This window comes from Python bivittatus, unplaced genomic scaffold (assembly GCF_059951505.1).
Source record: "Python bivittatus isolate LINGU-HERP-01145 unplaced genomic scaffold, Pbiv_v1 ctg000020_np1212, whole genome shotgun sequence".
NCBI lineage: Eukaryota > Metazoa > Chordata > Lepidosauria > Squamata > Pythonidae > Python > Python bivittatus.
Genome location: NW_028277030.1, coordinates 26,284,140 through 26,302,611, shown reverse-complemented (window position 1 = coordinate 26,302,611; position 18,472 = coordinate 26,284,140).

The following is an 18,472-nucleotide window of genomic DNA, read 5'->3' as shown; positions in this document are numbered from 1 at the left end:
GGTGTTCCCTCTTCTGCTAGCCTGATAACCACCTCAGGAGATCAAAGGAGGCAGAAACAGTGACTCAGCAATCATGGCCAAGTGGGATTTTGAATCATAGTGTCAGGGCTGCTAGACCACCACACTGCGTGAGCGTTACATTTGGAAACAAATAATTTACCACCAACTCAGCAACAGGAAATAGATTCCTGCGGACAAGGATAAGGATGTATGTGGAATAAAGGGAAATGAACTCTCCAAATCCCAAAATGCAAGCACTGAATAATGTCAACTCATCATTACTACAGCCTTTAGTACAACTATTCTCGTTTAGCATTAAATTCATATGGCAGTGATTCCTTTTATTAAAAGTAATTATTTCTTTAGCTAAAGATCTGAATAAGAAACAATACATACATTTCACCACTTCAAAAGCACATTGGGAAGGTACAATGCTCTTCTGGAATAAAAGGACATTTATACCGCACTGTGTGGGGCTTGGCTATGAAAGAAGATACATCAGAACTAGAGCAGGGGCAGATCTGAGTCTCCACAGCTCACAGGATCCCAAATTCATCTCCACAAAAATCTTGTAAAGGCTTCCTTTCCATCATAATTCAGCATACTTTAATAACAACAACAGAGGGTGTGTGCCTCCCTCAAGGGGCACTTTGCCTTATTTACCCCCTACCCCACTTGTTGGGTGCAGAACTGGCCTTGGCAGAGCATCAGTTAGTTATTTACTTTTCAAATTTATACTCAGACACTCCCAAGAAAGCCAGCTCACCATTCCTTAGCTGACTAGCAGTTATAGTCTGAGGCAGTCGCTGCCTCATCGTGGTAGAAGATGGGCTTTTAGCAGCTTTCCTGGGAAAACAAGGTTATTCATAAAGTCTTCTTTCATGGTTGTAGTGCTGGATTAGAACCAGGTCAATCCAGATTCAAGTCCACCTTCGGCCATGAAAACTTGCTGGGTGAGTTTTGCATCAGTCACTCTATCCCAATCAAGTCTACCTTAGAGGATTGTCGCTGTGGGATAAATTAGGGGATGGAATCGATCCACCACCTAGAGGAAACACAAGATGCAAATTTATCATCAAGCAAACAATCTTGTCTTGAAGTCCCCATTAAGCTGTTGGAACATAAACAGCAGCTTATAGTTTTTCTCGAGAATAAGGATCCTGTGCTTCCCATACTTATTTTGTTTCTCCAAGCTATGAGAAGTTCAAGGGATGTAGCACATACTGAGATCTAGCTGTATTTGAAAGAAAGCCACTGGCTTTTTTCCAAATACAGCTTTGTAATTATTTCATTTATTTATAAAATATGGATTCAGTATAGCTAATCACACTGATTGATTGAAGGCCAGAGCCCACTGCTCCCATTTCAAGTCTTGGGAGAAAGAGCCACTCCCCTAAATGCCTCTCTCAATTTTCTGTGCCTCTTCCTTTCTCTCTTTTTGTAAAAAGAACAGTCAACTCTAGCCCAATGAAACAAATGCCACATCTCCCTTCTTACAGATACATGATGGGAGAAGATTTACAGGTAAAGACAAGATTGCTCCATCACTGAACAATTCAGCTAGGACTGCTATTTAAATATAATGTGAATTGACTGGAACCAACTTCAAAGCCCTATTTCTGCAATCCATGACATGCTAGAATAGGGATCATGCTCCTGCCCCCTGCCCAGCCTCTCCACCTGCTTCAGGTCCTCAGGTCTTGAGGACAACAGCCCTACCATTAACTCTGCATCAAATCAAGAGGTAGCTGTGTGGTACATATGGGTGGTAGGACCCCTGCAACATTCCTGAATCCCCAAAATTAGGCAAAAATGCATTAACATAAATCAACATTAAAAGTAGCAGAGATCTTGAGAGAACTTAGGTTTCTTGCATGGCAGCTTATGAGATTTGGGGCATTTTTCATGTAGTTTTTGGCTCTCTCACCTGATCATCCAAAGACTTCTGCAGCTTGTTTGCCTACATCTAGCAGGGGAGATTAACTGCACATGCAAACTGGGAATGCAAGAAGAGTGGACTTGTCCTACCCATCTTTCAATAATTCTACCGGTACTGCTGGCCTCAAGAGGGCACCAAGCAAAAAGCTTGCTCAGGAGTCTACAATATACACTGGGCTATTCCACTCTCAAATTCCACCCCCCAAGTTTCTTCCCTCTCAACTCCTTTCCTGGCTTGCCCTTGTCCTCTCTCTCTCCTTTCCATTCATGGTGTTTGGTCTCCACTTGCATTTTTTTCTCCATCATCACTCTTCCCCAGCCATGCTACTCTCATGCTCTATCAATGTTTAAAAAGGGGAGTTGTGTGCTGCTGTTGCATCCAGCAGCATTTTCATTCCTCCAGAAGCTGAGAGAAGAGGAGGTGGGGGGAGTTGAAGACAGTGTCTGCCCTGGTATTGATTTGGGGTGAAGCCATGGACCTCCTCCTTGGTGATCTGTGGCCTTAGCAGCAGCACTCCATAAATCTGCTAGCCAAGAGTGTTCAAATTTCTTTTTCCCTAAAACACTGCCATTGGTTCAATGCCATGGAATCAGCTTATATGCTTGCAGAAGCATTATGAAAAAGCAACGTTAAGGAGTTCCACTTTAGATGCAGGATGTTCATTATAGAACTATCTCATGTCAGTAAAGAGGAGCACTATCTTTCTTGGGGTGCTGCTGTTTCGTGTCACCATACTGATTTCCATATCCATTTTCACTGTAAGAGGAGTGTGCTCTTCATCTGACTCCTTCAATTTGTATTCTTTCACTTGAAAACAGTAATGCCTTACATTGTACTTTAAGCAATAAGTGTGACATTTTTATGGAAATGAGTTTAAAGTGAAGATGAATTCAGAATTTGTGTGGGAGAAGAGTGGTGCTCAACCAGTTATATTACATTAAGATATTTACAAGGAAAATGAAACATGCAATCTTACGCATGTTATTTAGAAATCAGGTCCATCTGTCTTGCCTGAAGATGATTTCCCCAAAAATGTGTATAGAATTGCAGATTGCAGCCTTCATATTATCTGATGGAACCTCCGTGGAGCTTACTCCAGGGCAAGCTGTATTGGATGATTGCCTTGGGCCCCAGATCACCTTCTCCAGTAAACATACTACAGTATCAGTCTGGCCCCAGCCATGCAGCTTCCCGGGGAACTTCAGAGTGCCCAGGTTGCCCCCAGGCAGAATGATAACTATGATAGGACTGCCATTAACTTGCCCTGTGGATAATAAAATGGGATCTTTTATATTTGCTCAGTTTTACTGTTTTGGTTTAAGAAACCACAATGCAGTACAGTATTACTTTCTAAGCCACCCAGAAAACATTTCTATGAAAGGCAACATATACATTTTTAAAATCAAATATGAATATCCTTTGTTGGGTTCAGGATCCATGCAGAGACCAATAACTGCATTTTGTAGAGAGATTTTTCCCAGGTTATGCTTTTATTTTCAAAGTGTTAAATTAGCAACTGTTACCATCTTTATTCAGTAGCATGTCCATGGGATGTAAGCCTATAGCAGGAAGGCATACACCTGCTTCCTCCCAAAATATTTGGACAACCTAATGTCCTATCCGTGACTTTTAGACTCCTCTCTTAATTATAACTTAAAGTCAGTTTGATTGCAAAGCTGTTTGGCTATGCTACTATCCTGTTCAGTAAGCATCTGAAATTCATGGAGGAAGCTCATAGCTCTAACAAGGTCCAGTCAAAACAGGTAAGGTTTAGAAAAGATCTACAGCAGTCAAGTCACAGTAAGCAGGTACAATCAACAGACATAGCAGGTACAATCAACAGAGCAGAAGGACAGAGAGTTTTTGACCCTTGGACAGCTCCAACAGAATCCTGAAGTTCTCTTTTCTGAGGCTACAAGTTGAACATCCCAGCATGTGGTCATCAGGTCTGCTGAGAACTGAATCCAAAGTTGTATCCCCAAGCTGGGAGCTATCAACCATCCTTCCTCTGGATAACATATTGAACATAGTTTTCCTGAAAAAGAATCCTGAGCTTCATCCTGATCAGAATCCTGTCCAGGAAGTAAAGCATGGAGTGCAATCTGGGCCAAAACTGGCTTCTGAAAATATTCAGTGTGGCATACTGAACTCTTCAAAACGTGTGCCACCAAAACATAAACATTAATGTGAAAGCAAGGGAAATAATTCAATACAGGGAGAATCATCTATTCAGGTGAATTCAGTTCAATCAACTTATCAAATGAATTCAGTTAATACATGTAATTTTAATGAAGTGAATTCATTTTAATGAAGTGAAAGCAAATATCTATCTTATTCTGATCCCACCTTCTTTTGAGATGTGTGCCCCCTACCATGACATTCAAAGTCAAATTGTCAGCCATCTAAAAAAAAAAAAAAAGTCATTCACTATTATCAAAGTGCCTGGGAGCCAGGAGATATGATATCTGCCACTGTGGTATGACTGCCATTAAAAAAATAATCTTCGCTGATCTCCATATGGCAGCTGGTGCTGTAGCTCAGTGGTAGAGAACATGCTGTGTTTTCAGCAAGTCTTAAGGCGTCTGGAGTTTAGACAGACTATAGCTAGAAGCGTTGAGAAAGATCTCTGCCTGAGACACCAGGGAAATGTTGCTAATCACAACAGAAAAGACACGGACCAATGATCTGGCTCAGTAGAATTCATTGGTACACAAAAGTGTCAAAAGCTGGAGCTGGGCCATGTTCTAATAACATCACTATGTTCTACAGATGAACCATCCTACTGCAGAGCTTCCTTGGCCGGTATGGGGACAAAGGACAACATCTCCTGCCAATGGAGCTTTTTTATTTCGCCTTCTGGTCAGCACAACCATTGCAGCACACACACCGTTTCCAGCCAATCAGCTGCAAAAGAGGTTTTTTTTTTAGGAGACATATGTCAACCAATCCAACAGTGGCTTTTCAGACTCCAGGGCTTTGCCAGGTAGCTATTTGTACAGCGTAACCAAAACTAATTCCTAGAGAAAAATAAAACCTGAGTGAGTGCAATGGAAAAGGTGAGGTTTACCTTAAGAGCAAATTAATCACTCCTGGATGCCATTTTCTCCACTCACTTCTCCCCCATTCTTCTACTGTCAGCAAAAGAAAGACAGATCACTTTGGCCTTGCAAATTTGTTCAGCTATTGACCAAAAAAGGCAGCTTGTTACGAAGAGTGGCAAGCTTCCAGGAAGAACACAGGCCATTCTCAAGATTTTAAAGCTTCCCAGCTTCCCAATTATTATAAGCAAGGTGATTCTCCTACCTCAATCCCACAGTGAATGGGATGGAAGAACAGCATTAGTACGGAATATATGACAGCTGATTTTCATTTTGCCATTCTATCCAGCTTTCCGTTGTCTAAGCTCTAAGTCACACATGGCTTCTCGGGTGAGAATGCCACTGTACAGTAGTTTTCTTATACTTTCAAGAGGTGATTTCATGGAAGACTTATCCTCATTTCCTACAACATTTGTCTCATTAATTTCCATTAGAGGAAACAGTATTTTCAGGAATGATACAAGAATTGCCAACAAGATTATTTCCAAACCTTTAAATGGATGTAAGAAATAGTGTTTTTAATTTAGTTAGGAATATCTCTCTCTTTTTATTCATAGGTCACACACACATTTCTGAGGTCTTGGTCCCATTTCTGCTCAAGCTGTTTTTGAAGACTTTTGAATCAAAATTTATTTGAGCATAGACAATAATATTGTCTTATCACTGATATTTATAGAGTGCAGTGTAATACAATTTTTGGCTGTGAGATTGGTGGCCTAGTGCCCAGTGCAAACTTAATACTATCTGCACAATGTCTGGAAGTATTTTCTTCATGGGATTTTAAACATTCTACCAAGGGTCTTGTGGTATCTTTCAGACTAGCTGAAGCTTTTTTGAATTAGTTCATTTCATGATGCATGAAGTTTATGTGATACTTTAGCTATTTTTTGTGGGAAAAGCCGATCATGGCTACTCTCACTGAACTTTCTTTCTCCCTCTCTCTTTTTCTCTCTCACATGGAACGTACCCATGTTAATGATGCTATTCAGTAACCTTTTTATCCAATTGTTTGAATGTGTAAGTGTATAAATAGTATTTTTATAAAAAAAGTTCTCTGACTCACTGAAACTCTGTCATCATCCAACAGCTACTGATGATTACCTGGAGGCAACAATGTCAGTAAATAAGACAGTCAGAAAAACAATTCTGAGATTTCTTTCCATGTCTAAACATATTACATCACAATTGGGAACAATAACAACAAGAAGAGAAGGATATATAAATAATGTTGATAGCAGAAGAACATTCTCATACTTGATCAAATCAGTCCCAAAACTCAGCTTAAGAACATTTGCTTGGGTCCTTTTAAGTATAATCAAAGCCCTGTCCATGGAGTAGAACTTCTCATACTTGTTCCTGAGTATGGTGTTAATTATCACTAGCAAAACACTCATTGGTTGATGGACAGATGAAGAGCCTGGGTATTAGGCTGTCAGGTTTAGCCCAAGGAACTCCAAGAGACAATGCAAAATCAGTTCAGCTATATTTATTAGCTACAACCTCTAGCAAGAATCTTCCCAGACTGAAACACCATCTCCCAAACCAGCCAGCCACAACGCCGTGAATTCCTCAGGGAGGTGCCAGCCTCATCCTCTTGTAGTTCCCACACTCTTTCGGTGAACTAAGAAAATGCTTATCTCCCTGAGCCTGGCCTTCATAATTCCATTCCATCACATAGGCAGACCCTTGCAGGGAGTATGTGCATCTCGGTCTTTTCAGTCCACTGATGTACAGCTCAAGAACCTGTTTTGTTCATTCTTGGGAGAGATTACTCATTCAGCCCTTTATTCCTGATGGGATGATAGTGATAAATTTAGACAGTTTTAAGAATCAGACAAATCCATGGAGAATGAAACGATCGCTGCCTGTTAGCCCATCTCCAGAATCAAAGGCAGCATGCCCTAAATTCCAGCTACTATGCTCTCATGGTGTGTTTGCAAGCTTCCAAAATGCCCAGAGTTGGGACTGTGCAACCTAGACACACAGTCACTGATTCTGGGACAGATCCTGCAGGGCTTCTCTGTAGGATCTGTCTATATTCCCCTATTAGTGCCTTTCAGCTAATGTCATTACTTCTTTATACTAGCCCAAGAAATCCTTTGAACATATAATGAAAGCTATAGCACTATCCCCAGGGGGAGATTATGTCTTGCAGTGCTTCTGAAGACACTAAAGTTACATCAATAAGTCACCTATTTTCTTACTAAAAGGTTTCTATTTCATTAAATTTTCTAATTAAAAAAGGGCATTAAATAGGCTGTTGAGTTAGCCAGTATATTAATATACACAGCTTGATAGCAAATAATGTTTTTCTTCTATCAATGCAATTGATGACATTCCAAGTACCTCTGTTGGAAATCATGTGAAAATATCTTGAAATCTTTCTTACTATTAACACTGGAAGGTATTCTTTTCCTACTTTTTTATCAAGGCAACAGAATGAGTCAACCCAAGATGGAACAAGAACAGCTTTCTAGATCTTCAATAAACAATGGGTCGCTTTATTTATTTCTTTATTTAATTTCCACTCCGCCACAATCTATTCATACTGTCAGCAGCTTACAAGTAAGATAAAACAATGCATTAAGAATGACAAAATATAACCAAAACATCTAAACCCAAACAACCAGGCATCACAACCCATATGCCTTCTGGAATTGCTCCAGCTTCTGCTTGTTTCTGGAGGTAGCCAAGGTAGGACCTAATCTCATCTCGAGCATAAGGTCATTCCAGAGGACCAAAAAACGATGCCTCTGGGCATCGCCCATCTTGACCTTCCCCAAATGGAGAACAATTAGCTGCTTATCCTGATATGACCCCAACAATTGGCTGATTCCAGTGAAGAGATATGATCCAGTAGTAACCATATCCTGCAGCCGAGCCATACAGAGCTTTACAGGTTAATTCCAATACTTTAAATTGCCTCCCCCCAGAAGCCAGTTGGCAACCAATACCTGGCCTGCAACACAGGTGTCATGTGCACCCAACAGCAATTGCCAATGAGTACCCAATGAGTGTTTTGTATCAGCTTCTGGATGGTTTTTAAAGGCATCTCCATGTAGAGTGCATTGCAGCAGTCTAAATGGGTGGCGACAGGGACAGGGCTTGGTAATGGCAAAGAGTAAAATTCCCAGTTTTGCACAGGTTTCCTGGTGAGACCTGTTCTTGTGATGAAAACACTGAATGTGTCTGCTCTATGAGCTAGAAAATTTGCTCAGCTAGAGAGTTACAGATCAAAGTGGGCAAATCAAACATAGGAAACTGAATTAAGCAGTACATTGTTTTAAATTAAACCACCAAAATGAAGGCCTAAATAAACAAATCAAACTTTGCCTGATGCTTCAATGACAGTAATGAAGGCACCAGATGGATCTCACTAGAAGAAAAGGTCCACCCCACCTAATTTTTAAGTCCCGCTTTCCATCTGGTATCATGGCTGGGAAGGGGTGCTATTGTCTCTGCTTTAATCAGTTAAGCCTTCAGGATGAGACAGCGGTCCTATTGTTTACTGGATAGCAAGAGAACTATGCCCCCCTCTTTTTCCTCACAGAATCAGTACAGAATGTACTAACTTAGAGTTTAAAAATGACATGGGAGATGTCTCCAAATCAACTGTACATCAGTTGATCCAGATCCCTATCATTTGTTACGGGCTGAATTCCTACATTCATTTAATGTATGTACCTGATGTAATCCAAATATTGCTTATTTATATCATAAAGGTGGGCAGCTATACCCCTAAGAAGCTGAAAATCAAACACCTGCAGCTCATTTCAGCAGCCCCAGGTGGAAATGTATGTTCAGGTGGCTTGTCTTCCAGTACGCCCAGACACCAAGGAGAAGGTATGGTCCTACTGATTGCAAGGCCCACGTCTGAGAATAACTGCTCTGTTTAGGAGCACAGCATGCCCTACTTGAGTCCTTTCCAGTTCCAGGCATGAAGACTAATTTACAATGTTTTTAATTGCTTTCTTTCAGTCCCCCAGTTGGCAGACTACTCTGTGCTTCAGTACTAATGTTTGACGTTTGTGTTCCTGAAGATTAAGGCAGTGCTCCATACAGAATACTGTTTTATTCCATCACTGTGGCAAGCCATAAATTAAGTCTGATAATCATGATTGACTTCTTTCCTCCAAACTTTCCATCATTGCTAATAATGAGCATTTATTCTTTTCCACATTGTTTGCTTTTTATTTTCTCACATTCTAAATTCTTTCTTTGAAACTGCTATATTTGTTTTTGGAGGTACTCCAGGCTGGAAGAACTCTAGCCTTTCTGGGACGTAAGGCCTAGTGCAGCCTTTTCCCATCTCACTGATAGCCATTCTGGCTAAGGATTATGGAAGCAGTAATCCTGCACATCTAGAGCTGCCATATATGGCATGCAAAGATTTGGATGACATTAGACAAGAGCAAAGAATTAGAATTTTCTGTATCTCTTTGGTGTCATCTAGTGGCCACCTACTAGAGCCTTGCAGCCCTGCTCTGATAGCCCTTTTCTTACCTTTTAGATCAGCCATGATCCTGAAGGGTCCCTTGTCCTTTTCAGGCCCAAACTACACTTTTCTTGAAGATACAAATGCTTTGATCTGCAGCACCCTGGTAACAGTCCTGGTTCTACAACATACTTAACTGGACCAATGTGGGAGTGGGGAGGTACTATGCCATGGGAACAGCAAAAAGGCATTCACCGACCCAGGAATCTAAATTGGTGTTTCTCAACCTTGGCAATTTTTAAGATGTGTGGATTTCAACTCCCAGAATTCCCCAGCTATCATGCTAACTGGGGAATTCTGGGAGTTGAAGTCCACACATCTGAAAGTTGTCAAGGTTGAGAAACACTGATCTAAATCATGGGGAGGTAGATGTAGGCCAAATCATGCCCAACCTTGCATAGGGTAAAGCTAACTCCACCCAGCCAGTCATGTCACAGGAATACTGAATCCTATTTTGCCTAGTTAGTCCCCCAAGAAAAAGAGCTGGAGAGAAAAAGTGGCCAAAAAGCTAGCTTCTATTAACAGAACTATCTGGCAATGCCCAGCAACAACACAAAACATGTCTCCCAAGCACCTCCCATGCACTCCCAAGCCACACCTATTACTGTGTGGAAAGAGGAAGTGCAGAGCAAAGGGACAATGTCAACATCACTTCCTTCTCCTTTAAAACTGCCCCTCCACTCTCTGTAGGACATCGACATCTGCAATGCTGGATAAAGTGGAAATGTAGAGAGCATTGGTGTAATGGGTGTGACAGAGAACAAAGTGTGGTGTATGAAGGAGAGGAAGAAGTTGGGGAGCATCCATGAAACTGTCTGCAGTGGTCGAAGGTTTAGCTGCAGCAGTTGGGTGAGAGTGGCTTTAACTGGAGAATTGCCACAGGGACAAAAGATGTGAAAGGACAGCTCAGAAGGATGGTGGCAACCGGGACCCCAGAAGTGGTTGCGGCTATACCAAGGAAGATAAGGCATCTGATCTTATATATAATATAAAGGCATCTTATCCTATAATATATATAGGAATAATATGTATTCCTATATATATTATAGGAATAACAAGAAGCAAAAAAATAAAAAGACAACAAAGATAAGCAAACTTTTCTGTGCCAAGAAACTTATTGGATAAGAATAAGGACAGCCTTGGGTTTAAAAATCTATCCTGTGTATGTGTGTTGTGTTATCCTGCCAAGAACTTGTGACATGCTGCCAGTCTGTATCTTCCTCCATCCACAAACTCAACCAGGTCTCAAGCTCCCTCCCAAATGCCTTGAATATGGATGGCGCTTGGATCATGACACCAGCCCCACCATCTTGCAGAATCCCCCCCATGAACACCACTGCATTGTTAGCAAAATATTTTTAATTTGGTGTCCTGAGAAGATGGTTAATTACATTCAAATTCTCCTTCCCCAGCTCACATTTTTGGAAGCTGGCTCTGTCTATGAAGGATTTCTAGATCATACTATAGACATCGAGGGTTCTTGCAAGAAACTGAAGGGAGCAACTTCAGAAAATCAAGATGCTTCAGCAGATAGTCACGTCAGATACCAAGACTGTTTTCTAACTGTGATGGTGAAGTTGGCATTTTATTACAAAATTCCTGCTAGAGATGTCTTTATAAGCTCATCACTCTTTCATTCACTAAAATTAATTTTAAATGTGTAATGGTAGTGTAGGGAACAGCAATCTATTGCTGTTCCCTACAAACTTCTATTGAGATCCTTTATGCATGATTTTTCCTGGATTTTTTTTCAGGGAAATAAGAAGCAAAATAAATCTCCATAGGCTTCTTTGATGAAACAGTTCCCCCTAAAAGTCCCAACACAGTAAATGCTGAAAAGGTCATTTCTTTCAATAATGTCATCATAACACCTCCTGCAGTTCTTGGGGAACCTAAAAAGGTTGACAGGCCCTGTTTTAAGCAAAAAATCAAAGCTCTGAGATGTTTGAAAATCTCAAGTGCTATAGCGATAGCTGTGTAGTGGCAGTACCCATATTGTTAACAGAACAAGTGCTCCCCCCCTTGCCCCTCAAATCTGTGCACTCTGAAGTTGATCTGGGAGAAAACTAGATCCTGTACAGAGAGGAGAGAGGAGAAAAAGCCTCCATGGTGTGAGCTGAGGTCTACTTGTGTGATTTTATCCAAAGCTCAAACATGTTTACTATGGGCACGAACTTTTGTGGATTATCAACCAAGAATTTTGTCCTCTGATGTCTGAAGCAGTTCCATCCACACTAGGCTTGAGGTATTTCAGGCTTCCACTTCACTCTCCTGGCTGCAATGTCACCATGCATTCATTTCATTCACTTACGGTTAGTTAAACGTAGGCACTTCCTCTTGAGGATCTTGTGCCAACTTGAAAGAAGATCCTAACCTCTGTGTTGCCACAATAGGAGAAGCTGATTTATTTCTGACTCAGCTGACATGCAGGTGAAACCACTGCAAACCTAGTTATTATAACAGCTGTTTTAGAAGCTGTTTTCCCATTGGAAGAAACTGTTGCCTCACCCTTCCTTCTGAAGGGGGAGTGCTAGCTGGAAAGTGTTGTAGATCCCCCCTCAATTGTTCAGGGAAAGCCAGCAACAGTGGATTTGACAAGTGTTTTGCCAGTTTCCCCTTTTCTTCAGCAGGCATGCAGAGCACAGGATTATTAAGATTCCTCTCGTTTACCTTTTGTGTTGAGTGGGAATGATGATGCGGGGGGGGGGGTTGGTACCACAAAACTCAGGATAGGACAGTAATTTTCACTCCTCAGCATGTCTACTTGGCATGCTTTCAAACTTCCTCTAAGGGTTTGGGTAGTGAAGACAGAAGAGGAGCAGTGAGAGACCAGCCCCTGTGAAAACTGAGTCGACTAGCTGCAAACATTGCTGGCAGTTGATGGAGGAATTGATTAATGATCATCTTGGCAGCCAAGGAGAAGCATTTTCAGATTTTTCTCCAGGATAGCCATTTTCAGTAAATGTTAATATGCTTTGTAATGTAAGCTACAGCATTTAGAATTATCGTTTGGATCTCACTTCTATAATGGACTTTCTTTGGACAGTGCACTGAAATCCTCATTCACCAGCTAATTTTAATAAAGAGAATGAATATTTTGTTATTATGGTCACTGACCAGCATTACAAACAAACATTAAAAATAAAAATAAACTAAAAACAAAGCAAGTAAAATATTACAATTGGTGGCGAGTTTGTCAGTGGATAATCAAACTCTGCCTAATTTTACAGGTAGTATAACAACATTTAGCTACATTCAAGGACACTAGTAGTTAATGAGCAATGTCTGAAAGTGATTAGAAAGTGAGGTTTGCAAACTTAGTGCCCTATAAATGTCTCTGCCATGGCTTTTCCCATCATCTCCTGGTGCTCAAACCTACAGAAAACTGTTGTCCTGCAGTCTCCTTGTGGAGATGAGGGTGATCCCTCATCTTCTCCTTATCTGGAGAGGTTCCAAGGAACCAGTCTATTCACAGGTTCCTTGGTTCTTTGTTGTGGTCATCGGCTCTGCTTTAGCAGAGCTGTCTTCAGTTCACCATACCTCCCCGGAAGCCAAAATGGTAAATAATGTTGTGTGGACCCACAATACAATTTTATAAATGAGGCAGAATAAAACCTTGCCTGGAAGTGTTTTTCTACAATTAGAGGCCTTTTCCTTGGCAAAGCTTCTGTACCATTAACAGCCAGATGGGAAACTGAAATTCCACAAATTAAAATATTTCCTGGCATGGCAATGCTTGCAGTCGAAAAATCTGCACGTTTACATTTCTGTAAGCTATCAGGAAACCCTTCAAAGAAGAGATCCTCTTTCAGTGCTGGGAGGGTAGGGTAGGCACTCATGATTACTCTGTATGCTCACACCATCCAGTGTTACCTTGGACAGCTGTCATTGGGGATGCGTGAGCAGGAAAGAAGAACTCATTCTGATTCATAATTAAACTTGGAAACAAGTTTCACTATGTTTTGATGTTTAGAAATTCACTTGCTTCTGCTCTTGATTGACAAATACCTTGTTGGCAACTATTAGTATAACCAACTTTTTAAAAACAAAACTGTTTCTGCTAGCAGCTGGTTGTTGATGAATGCAGGATTTGCCACTGCTTCTCCTTGCCTTTCACAATATAATGATGCTGCCTACATTCAAATTGTTAGCCATATTGCTTAGAACCAAAATAGACCAAGGAGTAGAATGCTTTAAACAAAACAAAACGGAAATGCCTATGCAAAGTCGTTGAACATTCAGCTTATATTTTTGGGCAGGTGGGTGGGGGGAATGGCACTGAAAGTAGGGAGCCCATAATTTAATACAGCTATGGAAGGCTTTCATTTAGAGAGCTGAGTCAAAGGTAGTTCAGTCCAATCTCCCACTCTCATCACTTTTCCAAATCAAATTGGAAAGTCAAATTTGAGCAGGTTGGAATCTTTGAATTGCTTTGAATAATTCTGCTTATACACATAATTGGCTTTTTCCAAATTGACTCAGTTTGATTTGATTGGGTCAGAGGTAAGTCACACAGAGTCCACAGAGCTAACTACAACTGAAATAATAAAATCTTCTAGTTGTCAGATATACAAAATATGGGTAGTGTTCAGAGAATGAATACATCATTCTTTTCAATATTTTGATTTTAATATTTGTCTCACTTTAAGTCTAAGGCAGGCCATCTTTGATGGCTACAGAATAGGCTTTTTTAAAAACACCAAAGGCTGCAGAGGCGTGTTTATGATGGAAAGATATCACCAATCAGCTAGAATAGTGCTCCTGTATTTTTCACTAGAAATCCACAGGTGAGAATTCCATAGCCTGGAGACAAATAATATCACCTATTTCTATTTGGAGATTAAGTCATTATTAAAGGTAAATAAGCCAATGAAGGGTTGGGCAATCTTGTAAAATAATGTTATAGCAACCCCCTTTTAAATGTCCTGCCCTTCTACTTTAATAGCAGCTCATCAGGAATATCAAGTGAAAGTTTTCTTAGCATGCAAAAAAGCTGACTGCTCTCTTATGCCTAGCTTTAGGGCCATTTTTTATTTCTTTTTATGCCATCCAGGATGGAGTAATCATCTCTATACTGCAGGACTGATAGATTTCCAGATAGGAAAAAAAGTGCCCAACTAACATCACAATCATTTCTACACAGTTTTATAAAATATTAGTAAGTAAAGCAGCTGATAGGCAATGAATTTCTTGTAACCTTAAACACATCTACATACTAAGCTGGTATTTGTTCATTCATGTCACATCACTAGCCCAAAGTGTAATGAGCCCAAAGTAACTGGGTGGTGGAACCAAGACACTGAGCTTTTGCTGAAGTTGTCCAATGTTTGCGGATGGAGACTTCTTAGCTCTTCCCTAAGGGACTGTGTCTCTTTTAGACATTTGGATTGCCATTCTCTAGAGCCTTCTCTGAGGAGCATCCCTCTTTAGATATGTGATGATCATGGTGAGCCCATGCAGGCTTCCTTACTTCCCCGCTGTCCATCGGCATTTATTTATTTATTCAATTTGTAAGGCTGCCCACCTGCCATGTGTTGCTGGGCAGCTAACAGAAGGTTAAAAACATCAAAAAGAAACACAAATCGATAAAACCACATGCATCGGAAATAACTGGTCATCCTGGCCAGAGCCTGGGGTCAAAACCAGGTCTTCAAGGCCTCTCAGAAGGCCAGCAGGTTCAGGGCCATCTGCAACTTGGGGGAGGGAACATCTCTAGCATTTTTCTTCTGGGTGGTGAACAGAAGTTCTCTGGCACTGTATTCTTCTCTAAGATGTTGACATAAACATTTCTTTAGTTCTGTAACATAATATGAAAAACCACATTGAAGCAGTGTCCTTTCTGAATGCTTATTATAGGAATGATGGCTCTATAATCAATAGCATTTTGTTACAGCTGTAGTCAACAAAGAACCCTGATGGGAGAATTAAGATCCTGAGATTATTGGGCTACAACCCACTTCCATGCAAATGTACTAAGATTACCACATGTCTGTGGGTTTTCCCAGACATGTCCTCATTTTATGCCCTTAAAACTGGGGATCCAACTGGGATTTTTAAATCCTCCAGAGTATCCAAGAGTCTGCCAATGGTGATTTTGTCATTTGGGATACTGCTGACTCAGACCAACAGTCCCAACATGCAAAAACAGTGGAGGAAGACTACTCTCATTCTTAGGAATTGAAGAGATGTCAGAACTTCCTTTATGACCAAGGTGGCTGTGGCCATGTTGACAGCATTTCCAGCTTGACTTGCTTTGTCAACACTGGAGTTGCTCTCTTTCTTGGGTGGCTCTGAACTGTTCTTCCTGGCCTTTCCACTGCCATGAAACTGTTGAAAGAACTAGTATGGATTGTGCACAACTGAGGGCTGGTTGGTTGTGTGGCAGAAGGAGTGCCAAGTGGTGCCAAGACAACCTGTCAACAGAGAGAATAATTGCTGAGACAAGACCCCATGTGAGAGGGCTATTAAGGATATGGCTAAGTAAAGGAGACTTCCTGATCACTGTTCCTTCTAGATAAGCTGATGTCAACTCCCATAAATCCTAGGCAGACTGGGGCAACTAAGGCTTATGAGAACTGAAATCCAAAATATCTGGAGAGTACTGGGTTGGGAAAGAACAAAATAAAGAACAGAGAATCAGTGTGGTATAATGCTTAAGGTGCTGTGCTACGCTGGGAAGTCTCAGGTCCTAATCCAACCCCACTTAGAAGTTAACTCCCACTGATTAACTTTGGGCCAGAAACTCTCTCTCAGCCCAGCCTACCTTAGAGTTATTGTTGCAAAGAAAAATAGGAAGAACCATATATACTGCCCTGAGTTCCTGAAGGATAGGCAGAATATACATCTAACAAAAATATATGAAGACAGCAATTCTGATTTGTTAACCAAGCCACAGCTTAACATGATATGCAAACCAGGTCTTTCTCTTCTTCAAAACCCAGTTGATAATACTGTAGGAAATAATATTGTAGCTTTTTGAAAGAGAAGATAATATTGTAGCTTCTTGAAAATGGAGGGAACTTTTGGCTTTGTGTAATGCTAAGGGGGTGCCCCCTGAAATGGGAGAATCTCAGTGTTACTCCTCCATATGCAAACCTGCATTTGTATGTGTGAAGCCCTGACAGAAAAGAGCTCTGATGGGTTGAGAACCTGGGACCATACGGATGATCCTGTCTTTGGGTCAGCTATATCAGGGTTCCTCAATCTTGGCAACTTTAAGATGGGTGGACTTCAACTCCCAGAATTCCCCAGCCAGCATGGCTGGCTGGGAAATTCTGGGAGTTGAAGTCCACCCATCTTAAAGTTGCTGAGGTTGAGGAACCCTGAGCTATATGGAGGACGGGGAGACTAATCACCAACATACACGCAAGAATAAGTTCTGAAGTACCAAATGCATGAAGTGGAGAGGATAGGATAGGATAGGATAGGAGGACAAAAATAAATAAATGCTGTACTTTGCACCATGCAAAACCAAAACCCAACCAACCCTCTCAAGAGTGTCCCTTTCTTGAAAGTTGAAATTTGGTGACATGTCCTATTCACACATTCTATTTACATGAGACCAACTCATCTTATTTTTCAACTGTAGTTCCTAAATAACACTTACATTACTTTCCTTATTTCTTTCCAGCTAGGAAATACATTGTGCTGCTAACTTAGCTGTCATTTCTATTTTGGTTGAGGTACTTATTCTTTGCTAAAAAGTGAAGCCTTTCTCAGTTGAGTAATCCCACCAAAGCCACTGCTGACTTTAAAAGAAGCCTATAAACTGTGAATTGATTGGGCAACGTTTTGGAACCTGATTTCAAAGTAATTTCGAAATTGTCTGCTTATGGTGTGTCTGTAAGAGTGTGGAATGGGGCACAAGAAAGAACCAGAGACATTTCTATTATTAATCACAGGGGTATCTGGTTGTGTGTGTGTGTGTGTCAAAAAGTCAAAATGTTGGCTGTGACTCTGCAATCAAAGCCCTACAGTCACCATCTTGACTCTTTTGCCCCCCCTGGACTATCCTGAGTGATAGAGATGTATTATTTTAAAGAAACTCCTTCAAATTTCATCCCTTCCCTTGGGTCCTCTGCGTGTCTTGGACTTGGAGCTCTATAATTCATCATGAAACAGCCAGTCCAACATACTGTAGTTGGGAGTATCAGCTTGGTAGGAATCCTGGTCTTCTCTGCAGAACACCTGTATCCAAATTATATAACACAGCACCTCAGAAGGTATTATGACATGCATAGATTATTACAGACCTTTATTCCAACATTTATTTCTACATTTTAAGCCATTTAAGAGAGCCATTTAACTTCTATTGGCCACCATGAACTTTGGGAATACAACACAGTTTACATCTAGATAAATAAATTCTATACCCACTCACCTATGCATAGACTTGTACAGAATGGCACTGTAAATCAATTTGAATGCCATTCTTTGAGTTTTTTAAAAAAAAAACAAGGAGTATAAATTAAAGAAGTCCACCATTGGAACAAGAATCTGACAGAATGCCAGAAGCTCATCAGCTGCAAAGAACTGTTTTTGTTTTTTTTAATGTGTCCTTTATTTCACATGATTCTGAAACAAACAAAAATTCTTAGCAAATCCTGAACTTGTGACATTCTGATGAATGCTGTTAGCAGCAATTTATGCTGTAAATCAAATGTTAAGATGCATTACTTCGGCATATATCAAAGACCTAGAAATATATGGTACTATTTTTAATACAAACCCGTTCTTTATCAGCAAATTGTGCATTTAACTTTACGATGGATGGTTGCTCCTGTGACACTTTGCGGCAGTGCGAATACGAGGCCCGTAATAAATACTTTCCCCTTGAAAGAACTGAAGTTCACTCTGTAAAAAGTAATTTCATTTTTTTTTCTGAAGACCCAGTTTAGCCTTTTATTTTCCCTGTTTTGTTCTTCCACATTTTTTCATTAT